A 14,904-nucleotide genomic window follows, 5' to 3' on the forward strand; every position below is an offset into this window, starting at 1 on the left:
GTCCTATCTCAATTCTTCCCAGCTATAGATTGTCTGCATCTTTCTTCACCAATCATGGATAACCTGGAGGACAATGTCACATTGCATCACTTGGGTCTATGTGAAGATTCTCTCATCCCTGGGGGCAAATTTAATAGTTTCTCTTGGCTAGTCCTAATTCCCACTCTGATTGTGGCCCTTCTGGGAGTGAGTCTGGGGCCCAAGATATTCTCAGTTGATGATCACACTACTAGGGCTGGATCCACATGAAGACAGATCACGATTTTAAACAGTTTTTTCGCAGCTCAGATAACAAGAAGCTACAGTTGTTAACTATTAGAACTTTGGGAATGAATTCATTCCCATGCCATATAGATTATTCCACTTATAATGGAAATCGCCTGAACTTAATTTTTATTTGAAATTTATGGACCTATGAATGCATACATACACATTAACACTAAAACTGCTAATGGCATACAATATAATCCCAATTATAGAACTTGTTTTTAAAAGCCCTAGAATAATGCCTGTTAGTATCTAAATGAAAGGTATATTCAAATTGACTCTTTTCATGTCAAAGACAAGGTATGTCCAAAGAGTTATGGAAGCTTTCCACAAAAGCAACATGGTAGAATTTGTATTACAAAGGTATAGAATAAGATAACAAAACTGAAGCCTAAATAACAGTGGAGTGGGTCTCTACTTATAGGTTGAAACCCTCTGGGGATCAAATGATCCTTTCACAGGAGTCACATGTCAGATATTCTGCACATTAGATACTCATATTACAATTCATAACACTAGAAAAATTAGTTATGAAATAGTAATTAAATGATTTTATGGTTGTGGGGCTTACAACATGAAATACTATGTTAAAGAGTTACAATGCAATCTGAATATTGAGAATTTGAAAGTAGTATTTAAAACCTTCTTAAATCAGATTAGCTCTTGTTTCCAGTTGTAGACATCAGCCTCTCTGAGTGTTCACTTTACCATCATCCTTCTCTGAATCCAGTAAGCTCCTTGAGTGTTTACATGATAGACAAAGGTCAGGGCTCTGTAAATCTTTTGAAATCTCCCACAGATCTTGTCTACACGAACAAAAAGAAAACAAACAGGGAGCCTTTATTCTTACATGGTTGTCATCTCTTTGCAGGACAAGAATCCCAGGCTTAGATTTTCCAACAAGATTTGATGAATATGTTTTTACTGATAGGAAAAGAAGCAGAATATTTATTGCCTTCTCCTTGTGTGTGCATGTGTGTGTGTGTGTGTGTGCACATGTGTGTGAATTAAAAATATACTTTAAAATGTGAGAAAATTTAAATTTTTATTATATTTCTAATAAGTACTCTAATGCTTACCTAATTCAAATGGAAAACTTCTGGAAATTATGATTATTTTTATGTTTGTGTGTCTGTGTGTCTGTGGTGTCTGTGAGTATGTGTGTTCATATCCCTACACATGGAGGCCACATGTTGGAGTTGGATCCCATATTCTATTAATCTCTACATTATTACCTGAGACAGACAGAATGTACATTATTGAACATGATGCCCTGTGTTTCAGTTGGGGTAGAGAGTCTATGAGCCCCCAGGAACCTCTAGTCTTAACCCCAACCCAAATACTGGACTTACATGCATATGTTACCCTGTCTGTTTGTCATTTGGTGTATGGCAATCCAAACTCAGTTCCTCAAAGCTTGTTTACCAAGTACTTTACTCTCTGAGTCATCTCCTTAACCATGTAAAAATATTTATTTTGTAAGCAAATAATTATAGACACATGCTCCTATTATCTATGTATATTTCTGTGTTGTATTTTTTAACTGGGGGTTGCCACATATGTCCTAATATTTTATGTGGTTGCAGTAGTTATGGTATGTAGTTTTTAATTTATAAACTTTATCTTTATTTCCTGTGTATGGGTGTTTTTCCATTATACGTGTCTATTCACACCTCTGAGGGAGGCCAGAAGAATCTTTAAGATCCCTTGGAACAGGAGTGACAGATAGTCCCAATTGCCATGTCAATGCTCTGAAGTGTTTCTCTGAAGAGTGGTTACTCTTAAAGTGTGAGGAATCTCTGCAGCCCCTCACAGTGGCAGTTTTGAGACTGTATTGTGAATTCTGGACTAGAACATCCACAGTTTGCCTAACTGTGTAGGATTGCTTAAGGATATGGTCAAAGAAATGCTCTGTACATTCTGGGAGCATCCTGAATTCTAGATGAGGCGATCCAAAGATATATATGACACAGTATCCATAGAAAGCTGATGAGTTTTGAGTCAACAGTACTCAGATGAAGAAGTATGAGTTTTCAGAAGTGAAAAATCTTGGTCAAAGTTCTATAGCACTTCAGTAGATCTGGAACAAAAGGCTCAATCTCAGTGTGATGGTGTGCTATCTACTACACTATACTTCATCCACGAGCATATTTCAAAAGATTTTTATGGACATTACTAAGTAAACCTAACCATTTTAATTTCCCTTTTTAATATTAAAATGTTATATGTTAAGAAAAAAATTACTGAAGACTCATGACAGTAATCACTTTAATCAGTGGAATTACTCTAAAAAGATATATGTTGATGTGATGTAAGTTGATTTTCATAGAATGAACATTTTCACAATATTGTATGAATGAATGCATGGGCATGAGAGGTATTTCAATCTTCTGGTATCTAATCAAATGTCTTAATTTTTTTTTAAGTTTGCAACTTTTTCACTTTGGGGAGGCTTTTGTTTGTTTTGTTTTGTTTCATTTTCAAGACAGGGTGTCTCTGTGTAACAGCCCTGGTTGTACTAGACTTGGAGACCAGGCTGGCTTTACACTCACAAAGGTCCACCTGCCTCGGCCTCCTCGGTGCTGAGATTAAAGGCATACACCACCACTGCCTGACCAACTTTTTCACTTTTTAAGTCAGATTTATTCCAAGAGGTTTTGGAGTTTATTTTGGATAGGTTTATCGCAATGGTTTTTTTCTAGGTATGTTTGTATTTTGTAAATACAAAAAATACTGATTTTCTCTATTAATTTCATTTTCTGATACTTTGCTGAATGTATTTGTCACCCATAGGAGTTTCCTAGTAAAGTCTTTAGGGTATTTTTAGTAAAGAAGTCTAGTCATCTTCAAGTAATAAGAATCTGACTTCTTTCTTTCCTCTTGTGTTCTCTTTTCTCTTTCATTTGTCTTCTTGCTATGATTAAGATTTCAAGTATTGCAATCTAAATTTCCTTATCATGAAGTCTTGATGGATATTTGTTAAAGCTTTTTTTTTTTTTTTTTTTTTTGCATCTAATGATAGGACTGTGGCTTTTCTGTCCTTGAATCTATTTATGTAGTTGTTTGCCAGTTTTACCCATGTGAAAACATTTCACATTATACAGATGAGGCTGAGCTGACCCTAAAAGATAATCTTTTTTGCTATGTTATGGTCAGATTCCAAGCAGTGATGATGCCAGTCTGAGTATAGGATAGCATGTGTTGTATGTCAGAAAGACAGAGGAGTAGCTTAGTTTTACCTATCTAGATATCTGGGGAAATTTCTACAGGTGCAGGTACCCGACTGCAGGCTGTCAGTTTATGGAATGGGCCAACATGACCTACCTAGAGTTCTGGGGCATACTCCATGCAATGTCTGTACAAGGTGATGTAGAGGATGAGATAAGAATAAAATAAATCTCTAAAATATACCACCTGTTTCTCCTCTTGACCTTAAACTCTCTATTTCAGAGAGTTTAGCACTATAATCTGTATTGATAAGACCATTTCTTAACAAGAAAGATAATCCATCTTTGTTTCTTTTCTGAAAAATTTCTCCACTCCATCTCCCCAAACCCAACAGAAGTCTTACATAAAGTGTGTTCTTGTATGCAAGAGAGTAAAGGGTCATGACAAAGTAGAATACAGCAAATATACCACCTATCATGTAGACATTCCAAGTGTCTTAGTAGGAAATTTATGTGAGTTTCCAGATATGAAGGAATAAGCAAGCTCAATATAAGGGAGTTTTATAAACATTCATTGAAAGAACAAGAGAGAGAGAGAGAGAGAGAGAGAGAGAGAGAGAGAGAGAGAGAGAGAGAGAGAGAGAGAGAGAGAGAGAGAGACTGGAAAGAGTAACATGAAGATATATAGCAAAATATAATAGCAAAGTTGATAAGCATGCAAACATTTTTATTGTTTCTGTATTTTAAAGATAACTATATCTTTAAATATACAGAAATAAACAAAGCCCATATACTCACATATAGCAAAATATAATAGCAAAGTTGATAAGCATGCAAGCATTTTTATTGTTCCTGTATTTTAAAGATAACTATGTGAGTATATGGCCTTTGTTTATTTCTTACCTGCTTAGCCATCCCCATGATTAGTCCTGGCAGCGATCAATAATGTATGAACCCTCATTCTAATGCAGCATTTACAGCAGATCATTTATATTTCATTGAGCCTCTTTAATTTCAACTTCCCAAGATATATATGACTGAAATTTTAATTAACAATTAAAAACTTGCGTACTAAAAAGAGGAGATTTTAAAAGATTAACAGACCTTGAATATTCATATGAATTATCTACTTAAACCAAGCAAGCCTGTGCCTTCTCAAGTATTATAATGAAATACTCTTTTCAAATGATCTGCTGAATACACTTTTAAAGAGTGGTGCACACTTATTCACTTAAAATGGGGGCATAACTGAGCATAATGGAAGAGATTAATGGAAAGAAATTTAAGGTGGGCAACAGCGGGAAGATGATTTTAATGAGAACCACTGAGTGATGTGATGATTCCCAGAAGAAAATTAGAAGATCCCACATTTTATGTTCATTTGCAGCTTTGTGAAGAGAAGTGTGGGCATATAAACCTTGTTGGTGCCTCAGGAAGCAAGTCTTTCCACTTTATTATGTGAGTGGAGACAAGTTACTTATATAGTGCTAAGGTCTCTGAAATAGAGAGTTTAAGGTCAAGAGGAGAATCCAGTATACAACTCACAACAATCTGCCAGTGCCTCATGTCATTATTTGCTTGAAGAAAAAGAATAGTATAGTCTTAGAATTGTTTCCTTACAATTTATGACTTTAACTTTTAATGATTCTATTATTTTTACTATTTCTGTATTTGTGATAACGTAGTTGTGTGTGTGTGTGTGTGTGTGTGTGTGTGTGTGTGTGTGTGTGTGTGTGTGTGTGTGTGTGTACAGATTTCCTTGTACAGACCCAAGGTCAACATTGTATCAACATCTTTCTCAGGCACTCCTCTATGTTACTTTTTGAGGAATGCTCTCTCAGAAACCTGGACCTAACTGACTCAGCTATACTAGTCAATAAGCCAAAAGACTTGCCTGTCTGCTTCCTTGCTGTTGAGATTATATGTATATACCACAAAGCTTGTCTTTTATATGAATGGTGGCCCTCAAATCAGATGTGTATACTCAGGAAGCAAGTACCTTACTGACTGACCTATCTCCCAGGTCCAATGTGATCTATTTGTTAACTTTTAAGTCACATTTAAATCACTATGTTCTTTTTAAATGTTATTGAGTGTTGAGGGAGAAGCATTAACATGGCATAGCACACATATGGATGCTAGAGGCAAATTTCAAGAGTTTATTTTTTTGTTTTCCAAGGGGTCTGGGTATCAACCTCAAGTCATAAGGCTTGGTGGAAGATACATTTATTTGCTGAGTTATTTTGACAGCCTCTGATTTGTTTGGTAAAATAAGTTCAAGCACAAGATATTGGTGCCATTGAAGGTCAAATATACTTATATATTGTCAGTGTCCTATTTAACCTCTGGTATGGACTTGTCTCTCTAAGAACATCCTCATTCATGTTCTGAAGCCCCCAGAAGTCTTCCAGATGACCAAGCAAAGCATGAGAGGAATGCATAGATCAGCAGGCAGAGGAAAACCCTGTGCTACCCTGTCATGCCATAGATTTGCTTCTAACTTCCTTCATGGCTATTCATGAAAACATATGCTTTGATACTGGCTTATTAACTAACTATGCATTTCTTTTGTCATGATGATAGATAGTAGTGGCATGGGCTTTTCTTAATAGGTGTTTCAAAACCCTATTCAACAATATAGAAGCAGCAAAATGTTTTATATTCCATAATGCATCCTCAGCTACAAACACAGAGAGACATCACTTCAGAAAACTTTCTGCTTCCCAACATTTTATGTAGTTCTCACCGACAGGATTATACTTTCTTCCTTAAATACGTATGTGTGTTTAAATAGCAGATTTTAGAGGGAACAAGATGCAGATGTCAGTATAAACTAATTCCCTTGGTACCTCAATTCCATCCTTTATTTTTCATTAGGAATCAATATATTCAGAATTACTTGCTTTCCTTTTACAGTTTTGATGTAAATTTCCCCCTTTTATTCTCTTCTTCTTTCCATCTTTCTGTCTCTGTCTCTCTGAATATGCTAGCCTCTTCTTAGATGCATATACATGTACATACATACATACATGTATACATACATACATACATACATACATACATACATACAATAGAGGGATAATATCCAATATATACAAACTCAAGAAGTTAGACTAACTACTTTAAAGCCCCCCCCATAAACATACTGTAATTGGAAATCACTCTCCTGTGGTTCTTATTTCTCAATGTATGATGGATATAGACATTTGCCATTCTCCCCGATTTTACCCACTTCCTCTAAAAGACAATTAGCCTTCTTTCCTGTCAGTGCAAACCACGCACGCGCGCACACACACACACACACACACACACACACACACACACCACCACCACCACCACCACCACACTACTGTATCCCACTGTACCCCACTTACACCCCAAAACCTTCAAACTGACATTTCTGCCTTTTATCTTGGGCTCAAACTCTTTCCCTTACTATCTAGAGCCTAGGAGTCATCTCTTTTTGAAGTTTAATACATCTTTTGCCTCAAGGAACAATTTGCCTTCATGTCCTCTGTTGATATCTTGAAATACCTGTTTCTCTAATTACAGGTACACAAATTTTTCTTTAAAATTGTTGTATACAGTTTTATTAAGGCTTATGAAATAAAGTTAACACATTCATACTATGTTGCATTTTCTTCTAATTGTTGGAGTATATATTTTTGATTTGGTAGAATTTCCAATAATGCATGTATATTACATTATAAATGTATTTCTTTCTTTTACCATTATGTTCCAAATAGTCTTCCACATATACTTTTTAACTATCAATTAATCCATAAATTAATTGCCCTCGGTGAACCTCTGGTGGCCATTATGACATGGAGCCTAGTCAGCACAACTTCAAAGTATTTCTAATTCTTAATTCTTATAGCACCTGTCACTATGAGGTGCTCCTCTACTCACTCATCCACTTGTGACTCACTGCTCTAGCATCCCCCTATGCTGGGGCATCAAACCTCCACAAGACCCTCCCATTGATGCCAGATAAGGCAATCCTCTGCTACATATGTATCTGGAGCCATGACTTCTTCTATGTATACTCTTTGGTTAGTGGTTTAGTCCCTGGGAGCTCTGGGTGGTCCAGTTAAGTTGATATTGTTCTTCATATCAGGTTGTAATCACCTTCAGCTCCTTTAGTCCTTCCCTTAGCTCTTCCATTGGGGTCCCCAGGCTAAGTCCTATGCTTAGCTGTGAGTATCTGCATCTGTATTGGTCAGGTCCTGGGAGAACCTCTCAGGGAACAACCATACCTGGCTCCTGTCAGCAAGTGCTTCTTGAAATCAGCCATAGTGTGGGGGGTGTGGGAGGGCGTTGATGTCTGCAGATGGGGTTGATTCCTAGGTGGGGCCATCTCTGCATGGCCTTTCCTTCAATATCTGTCCCATTTTATCCCCGTCTTTCCTTTGGACAGGAACATTTCTGGGTTAAACATTTTGAGATGGTGAGTGGCCCTATCCCTCAAAAGGGGGCTGTGCCTAGCTACTGATGGTGGTCTCTAGAGGTTGTATATCCCCTTTGTTTAATTTCAACTAAATTCATCACTATTGGGCCCTGGGAGCCTTTTGCATCCCTGGAGTCTGGGTCTTTCTAGTGGCTACCCTCTTTATTCTAATGGAGGGTCATTACATGATCAACAAGGGTTCCAGTGATAAAATCCATCCTCAGGTTGGTATGGTAAATTTCAACCTTATGTTGGTGAGATTTATTTTCTGTTTTGGGACAAATAACCCAGAAGCCAGTGCTTTGGGTGGCTTTGATGGCTGCTAACTGTCCTGGACTCTGATCCTACTACTCTGGGTTTTTGCTTATTTGGGGGAGAGAAGACTTCTGTCATACTGAAAAACACTGCTTCCTCCATTTAAGCTTTTCAAAGTCCTCCAGTTGTACCTTAAGCAGTATGAAGTTTTACAGTGCTGTTATCATTTCTCCATTCTAGTAAGTAATTTATATAGAATTTATTTTGAAGAAGCTGTATACCATCTGCTCCTGAATGAATTTCACCAGGATCAGGGGTGGTTCACCTCTCCCCTGTGATGTGTTTTCTTGTTACTGGGTCTATTCTGAAATATGATATATTATAGATGATAGCAGAATGACTAGATGACAGGAAGTGTCCATTTACTGAATGATGAATCCTGCTTCCTTGGCTACTGAACATTCACTACTGCACAGATTCCTCTCTTTGTCATTAATAAGCTGTCTTTTCACTGGTCAATACTCATTTTCCATTGTCATGGGCTTATGAAACTATATATTTTGATTGTGTTCCACCACACAGTATTTTCTCTCTTCCCCTTTCTTCTAGTACCCTATATTGTAAAATTTTATTTCTGTCACTTTCATATATACACATATGAAAAAATATTCATATCCATATGTATATATGTATATATATATACATCTTTGTAAAATCTATAGTTTACATTTGTAAGAATACATTAAAGATTTGTCTTTTGAGATTGAGGTATTCACTCGAAGTAATTTTACTCATTTTACTGCAAATGACACAACTCTATTCTCTGTGAAGGAATAAATCTTAATGTGCACATGTACTACATGGGTTTTTTGTTGTTGTTTATCTCTTGACAAACACTTAGACTAATTCCTTAAAATGGGTTACTCAATTGTAAACAACTGTTATATTTCAAGTTCTTTTGTATGTTTTAATTTTTATTTTAATTTTAAAAAGTCTATTTACTTATTTTTATGTGAGAGTGAATATGTACATGCAAACAGGTACTCTGGTATCAGTATGGAAGTTAGAGGATAATTTATGTGTTAATAAATAAACAAATCTGATAAAACTGAAAATCAAGTTAAAAACTACCTAGTAAAGCATGAGCTTAAATTTGTTTCACTGAAAGTCATTTCTCGACATGTAATGTCACGATAATTTGTAAACAGTAATTCTCACATACTTCTATCATTTTAGTAGAAATTTTAATAATATCATTTATTGGAATCATCTACTACCTTGTAACAACGAAGGCAATAATTTTTACATTAAAGGTTGTAAAGAATGTAATTTCTCTGCTCATAAATTAAACATAGTCTGAGAACAAAATGTTAATTTGCATAATACAATCAAATCATGCCATCAAGTTCTTTCACCAGAAAAGCCTTCACAATGACATACCTGTACAACATTCTTTCTAAAATAATTCATATAATTATAAAGAAGGGCTAATTGAAATGCCTGAAACCCATATTTTCTTTATATCAGGAGGAATCTCTATTAGATTCTTGTTAGAATGAAATAATATTAAAACAACCATGACTTATGTTATACTTTGGCTTTAATTATGCACATCTTGTGATTCAAGTTTCTGTTTTCAGGATATTTTTTATACCATTTAACTCACATATCACCCAGTGGCCTTCACACATAATTTCTCAATCATACCAGTCATCTGTCTTCACATGTATTTTAGCCTGTATATTGAATAGTGGGGCTCCAAAGATGTGTACATCTTAATCCTCCTGTAAAGGTAGTTGGCAGATGATAAAGATGTTGCTGTGGAGAGTTTGTGTGGTAATGATCTAATATACTGAATTTAGTAAAAGAGAGTCAGATGGGCCAGGATTGGAACAGATGATGTGAGATTAAAATCAGGTTAAAGTACCATGTTTTGAAGAGGGATGAGCCTGACTATATATCATTTTTAAAACAGAAAACACAAAGGAACCAAGAAATCAGTCTCTCCTAGAGTAAGGAGAAAGTAAAAAGCCCCATATAATCTTTTGTTATATAAGGCATACTTTATATTTCTGATCTTCAAAATATGCAGCAATATCTTTATAACCATTGAAACTGTAAAAATATATAAGGCACTAATATGCACATTCTTCACTCCCCTATATTGGCCATCAATATTATTTCTTCTTTTCTTTTTTAAATTGTTTAATTTGTATATTCATTTTACATCTCCATAACTGACCTCTTGCCCAGTCATCCACTCACAATAGTTCCTCCCCTCATGCCCCCTTTTCTCCTCTGAGAGGGCAGAGGTCCCAATGGGTATCCTCTGACTCTGGCATATAAACTCTCTGCAGGGTAGGCACACACTCTCCCACTAAGGTCAAAAACAGCAGCCAAGTTAGAGGAGTGTATTCCACAGACAGGTAATAGCTTTAGGGATAGGCCCCACTATGGCTGTTTGGGAATCCACATGAAGACCAAGCTCCACATGTGCTTATATGTGCAGGGGCCTTAGGTCCAGCCCATGTATGCTGTTTCTTTGGTGGTTCAGTTTCAGAGAGTCCCCAAAGATACAGGTTAGTTGACTCCGTTGGCATTCCTGTGCAGTTCCTATCCAATACAGGGCTTTCAATTCTTCCCCCAACACTTCTATAAGATTCCCTGGGCACCATGCAATGTTTAGCTATGGGTCTCTGTATCTGTTTTAGTCAGTTGCTGCATGGAAAGTCTCAGAGGACAGTCGTGCTAGGCTCCTTTCTGCAAGTATAATAGTGTCAGGGATTGGTGCTTTCTTATGTGATGGACGTATAGAGGAGAAAGTGAAAAAAGCCTCGAAGATATGGGCACAGGGAAAAAAATACGTTTCACTCTCTCTCTCATTTTATGTGGAGTACCTTAATCCACTTAGAATTGACCTTAGTACAAGAAGATAGGAATGGATCCATTTGGACTGTTTAGATCATTAACCTTATCCTGATTTAACTTTGTTACCAGGTTATCTGTCTAGAAATTTGTCCATTTCATCAAGGTTTTCCAGTTTTGTTGAGTATAGCATTTTGTAGAAGAATTTGATGGTATTTTGGATTTCTTCAGGACCTGTTGTTATGTCCTGATTTTCATTTCTGATTTTATTAAATAGGATGCTGTCCCTGTGCCCTCTAGTGGGTCTGGCTAAGGGTTTATCTATCTCGTTGATTTTCTCAAAGTACCAGTTCCCCGTTTGATTGATTCTTTGAATAGTTCTTCTTGTTTCCACTTGGTTGATTTCGCCCCTGAATCTGATTATATCCTGCCATCTACTCCTCTTGGGTGAATTTGCGACGCTTTCTTCTAGAGGTTTTAGGTGTGTTGTCATGGTGCTAGTGTGTGCTCTCTCCATTTTCTTTTTGGAGGCAATCAGAGCTAAGAGTTTTCCACTTAGAAATGCTTTCATTGTGTCTCATAAGTTTGCATATGTTGTGGCTTCATTTTAATTAAACCATAAAAAGTCCATAATTTTTTTCTTTATTCCTTCTTTGACCAAGGTACCATTGAGTAGGCTGTTGTTCAGTTTCCATGTGAATGCTGGCTTTGTATTATTTATGTTGTTATTGAAGATCAGCCTTAGTCCATGGTGAGCTTATAGAATGCACGGGATACTTTCAATATTTTTGTATCTGTTGAGGCTTGTTTTGTGACCAATTATATGGTCAATTTTGGAGAAGGTACCATGAGATGCTAAGAAGAAGGTATACCCTTTTGTTTTAGGATAAAATATTCTGTAGATATTTTTTAAATCCTTTTGTTTCATAACTTCTGTTAGTTTCACTGTGTCCCTGTTTAATTTCTGCTTCCATGATCTGTCCATTGATGAAAGTGTTGTGTTGAAGTCTCCCACTATTATTGTGTGAGATGCAATGTGTGCTTTGAGCTTTGTTGAAGTCTCTTTAATGAATGTGGTTGCTCTTGCATTTGGAGCATAGATATTTAGAATTGAGAGTTCCTTTGAAAGATTTTACCTTTGATGAGCATGAAGTGCCCCTCCTTGTCTTTTTTGATAACTTTGGGTTGGAAGTCGATTTTATTTGATAATAGAATGGCTACTCCAGCTTGTTTCTTCAGACCATTTGCTGGGAAAATTGTTTTCCAGCCATTCACTCTGAGGTAGTGTCTGTTTTTTTCCCTGAAATGAGTTTCCTGTAAGCAGCATAATGTTGGGTCCTGTTATTGTAGTCAGTCTGTTAGTCTGTTAGTCTATGTCTTTTTATTGGGAAATTGAGTACATTGATATTAAGAGATATTAAGGAAAAGTAATTGTTGCTTCCTATTATTTTTGTTGTTAGAGTTGGCATTCTGTTCGTGTGGCTCTCTTCTTTTAGGTTTGTTGAAGGATTATTTTCTTGCTTTGTCTATGAGGTGGTTTCAGTCTTTGTATTGGTGTTTTTATGTTATTATCCTTTGAAGGGCTGGATTCGTGGAAAGATAATGTGTGAATTTGGTTTGGTTGTGTAATACTTTGGTTTCTCCATCTATGGTAATTGAAATTTTGGCTGGGTATAGTAGCCAGGGCTGGCATTTGTATTCTCTTAGTGTCTGTATAACATCTGTCCAGGATCCTCTGGCTTTCATAGTCTCTGGTGAAAAATCTGGTGTGACTCTGATAGGCCTACCTTTATATGTTAATTGACCTTTTTCCCTTACTGCTTTCAATATTCTATCTTTATTTATTGCATTCATTGTTGTGATTATTATCTGTCAGGAGGAATTTCTTTTCTGCTCCAGTCTATTTGGAGTTCTGTAGGCTTCTTGTATGTTCATGGGCATCTCTTTCTTTAAGTTTGGGTAGTTTTCTTCTTTTTGAAGATATTTGCTGGCCCTTTAAGCTGAAAATCTTCATTCTCATCTACTCCTATTATCTGTAGGTTTGGTCTTCTCATTTTGTCCTGGATTTCCTGGATGTTTTTAGTTAGGATCTTTTTGCATTTTGCCTTTTCTTTGATTGTTGTGCAGATGTTCTCTATGGAATCTGCTGTACTTGTGATTCTCTCTTTCATCTCTTGTATTCTGTTGCTGATGCTCGCATCTATGATTCTAAATTTCTTTCCTGGGGTTTCTATCTTCATCATTGCCTCACTTTTGTTTCTCTTTATTGTGTCTACTTCCCATTTTAGGTCTAGTATGGTTCTGTTCATTTCCATCACCTGTTTGGATTTGTTTTCCTGTTTTTCTTTAAGGACTTCTACCTCTTTGGTTGTGTTTTACTGCTTCTCTTTAAGAACTTGTAAATCTTTGGCAGTGTTCTCCTGTATTTCTTTAAGTGAATTATTAAAGTCCTTCTTGATGTCCTCTACCATCATCATGAGATATGCTTTTAAATCTGGGTCTAGGTTTTTCGGGTCTGTTGGGGTGCCTGGAACTGGCTGAGGTGGGAGGGCTGGGTTCTCATGATGGTGAGTGGTCTTGGTTTCTGTTAGTAAGATTCTTATGTTTGCCTTTTGGTAATCTCTGGAGTTAGTTGTTATAGTTGTCTCTGGTTAGAGCTTATTCCTCTCGTGATTCCGTTAGCCTTTATCAGCAGACCTGAAAGACTAGCTCTCTCCTAACTTTCAGTGGTCAGAGCACTTTCTGCAGGCAAGCTCTCCTCTTGCAGGGAGGGTGGACAGATATCTGGCATTTGGACCTGCCTCCTGGCAGAAGATGAAGGCCTAAAACAGGGCTTGTCTCAGAATCTATGTAGCTTTTGTAGTCCCACTCTCATCTGCACAGACTAGTCTAGGTGCAATCCAGGAACCAAGATGTTTCCCCCAGGTGCTGTGGCAAAGTCCTCCCAGGCGGGGCAGACAACTTTTCCCTGGCAGGGAAGGTGCCCGGATGTCTGGAGCCTGAAATGTGGTCTGCCTCAGAAACTCTGTGGCTTCTGCCTGTCCCAGAAGCTGTTAGCTTCTGTAGTCCACACTCTCACTTGTGAAGACTAATCTAGGTGTGATCTGGGAACCAAGATGGCTCCACCAGGTGCTGTGGCAAAGTCCTCCCAGGCAGGGCAGACACCTCTCCTCTGGCAGGGAAGGTGCCCTGATGTCTGGAGCTCGAAATGTGGCTTGCCTCAGAAGCTCTGTGGCTTCCACCTGTCCCAGAAGTTGTTAGCTTCTGTAGTCCCTGCACTTGAGTTTTAAGCAGGGTAATTTATATGGATCTATTTCCTTTCTTCAACATGCTGGAATCCCTTTAGACCACCACCTTTTTGTTAAAGATGTTTGCTTTTTTGCACTCTATGGTTTGTCTTTGTTGTTGAAAAAATCAAGTGTTCATAGGTGTAGGGATTTATTTCAGGGTTTTCAATATGATTCCATGGATCCACATGTCTGCTCCTTTGCCAATACCATGCATTTTTATTACTATTGCACTGTAATACAGATTTGGATCTGGGATATTGACACCTCCAGGAGTTCTTTTATTTTTCAGGACTGTTTTGGCTATTCTGGTGGCTTTGTTTTTCCATATGAAGTTGATAATTGCTCTTTCAAGGTCTGTAAAGAATTGTGTTGGAAGTTTGATGGGGATGGTATTGAATCTATAGATTGCTTTTGGTAAGATGGCCACTTTCAATATTTTAATCCTACTGTTCTATGAGCATGAGAGGTCTTTCTATCTTCTGATACTCTCCATTTCTTTGTTCAGTGATTTGAAGTGCTTGTCATATAAGTCTATCACTTGCTGACTTAGATGTACACAAAGATATTTTATATTGTTTGTGGCTATTGAAAGGATGTTGTTTATCTAGTTTTA

This window comes from Mus musculus, chromosome 1 (assembly GCF_000001635.26).
Source record: "Mus musculus strain C57BL/6J chromosome 1, GRCm38.p6 C57BL/6J".
Taxonomy (NCBI): Eukaryota; Metazoa; Chordata; class Mammalia; order Rodentia; family Muridae; genus Mus; species Mus musculus.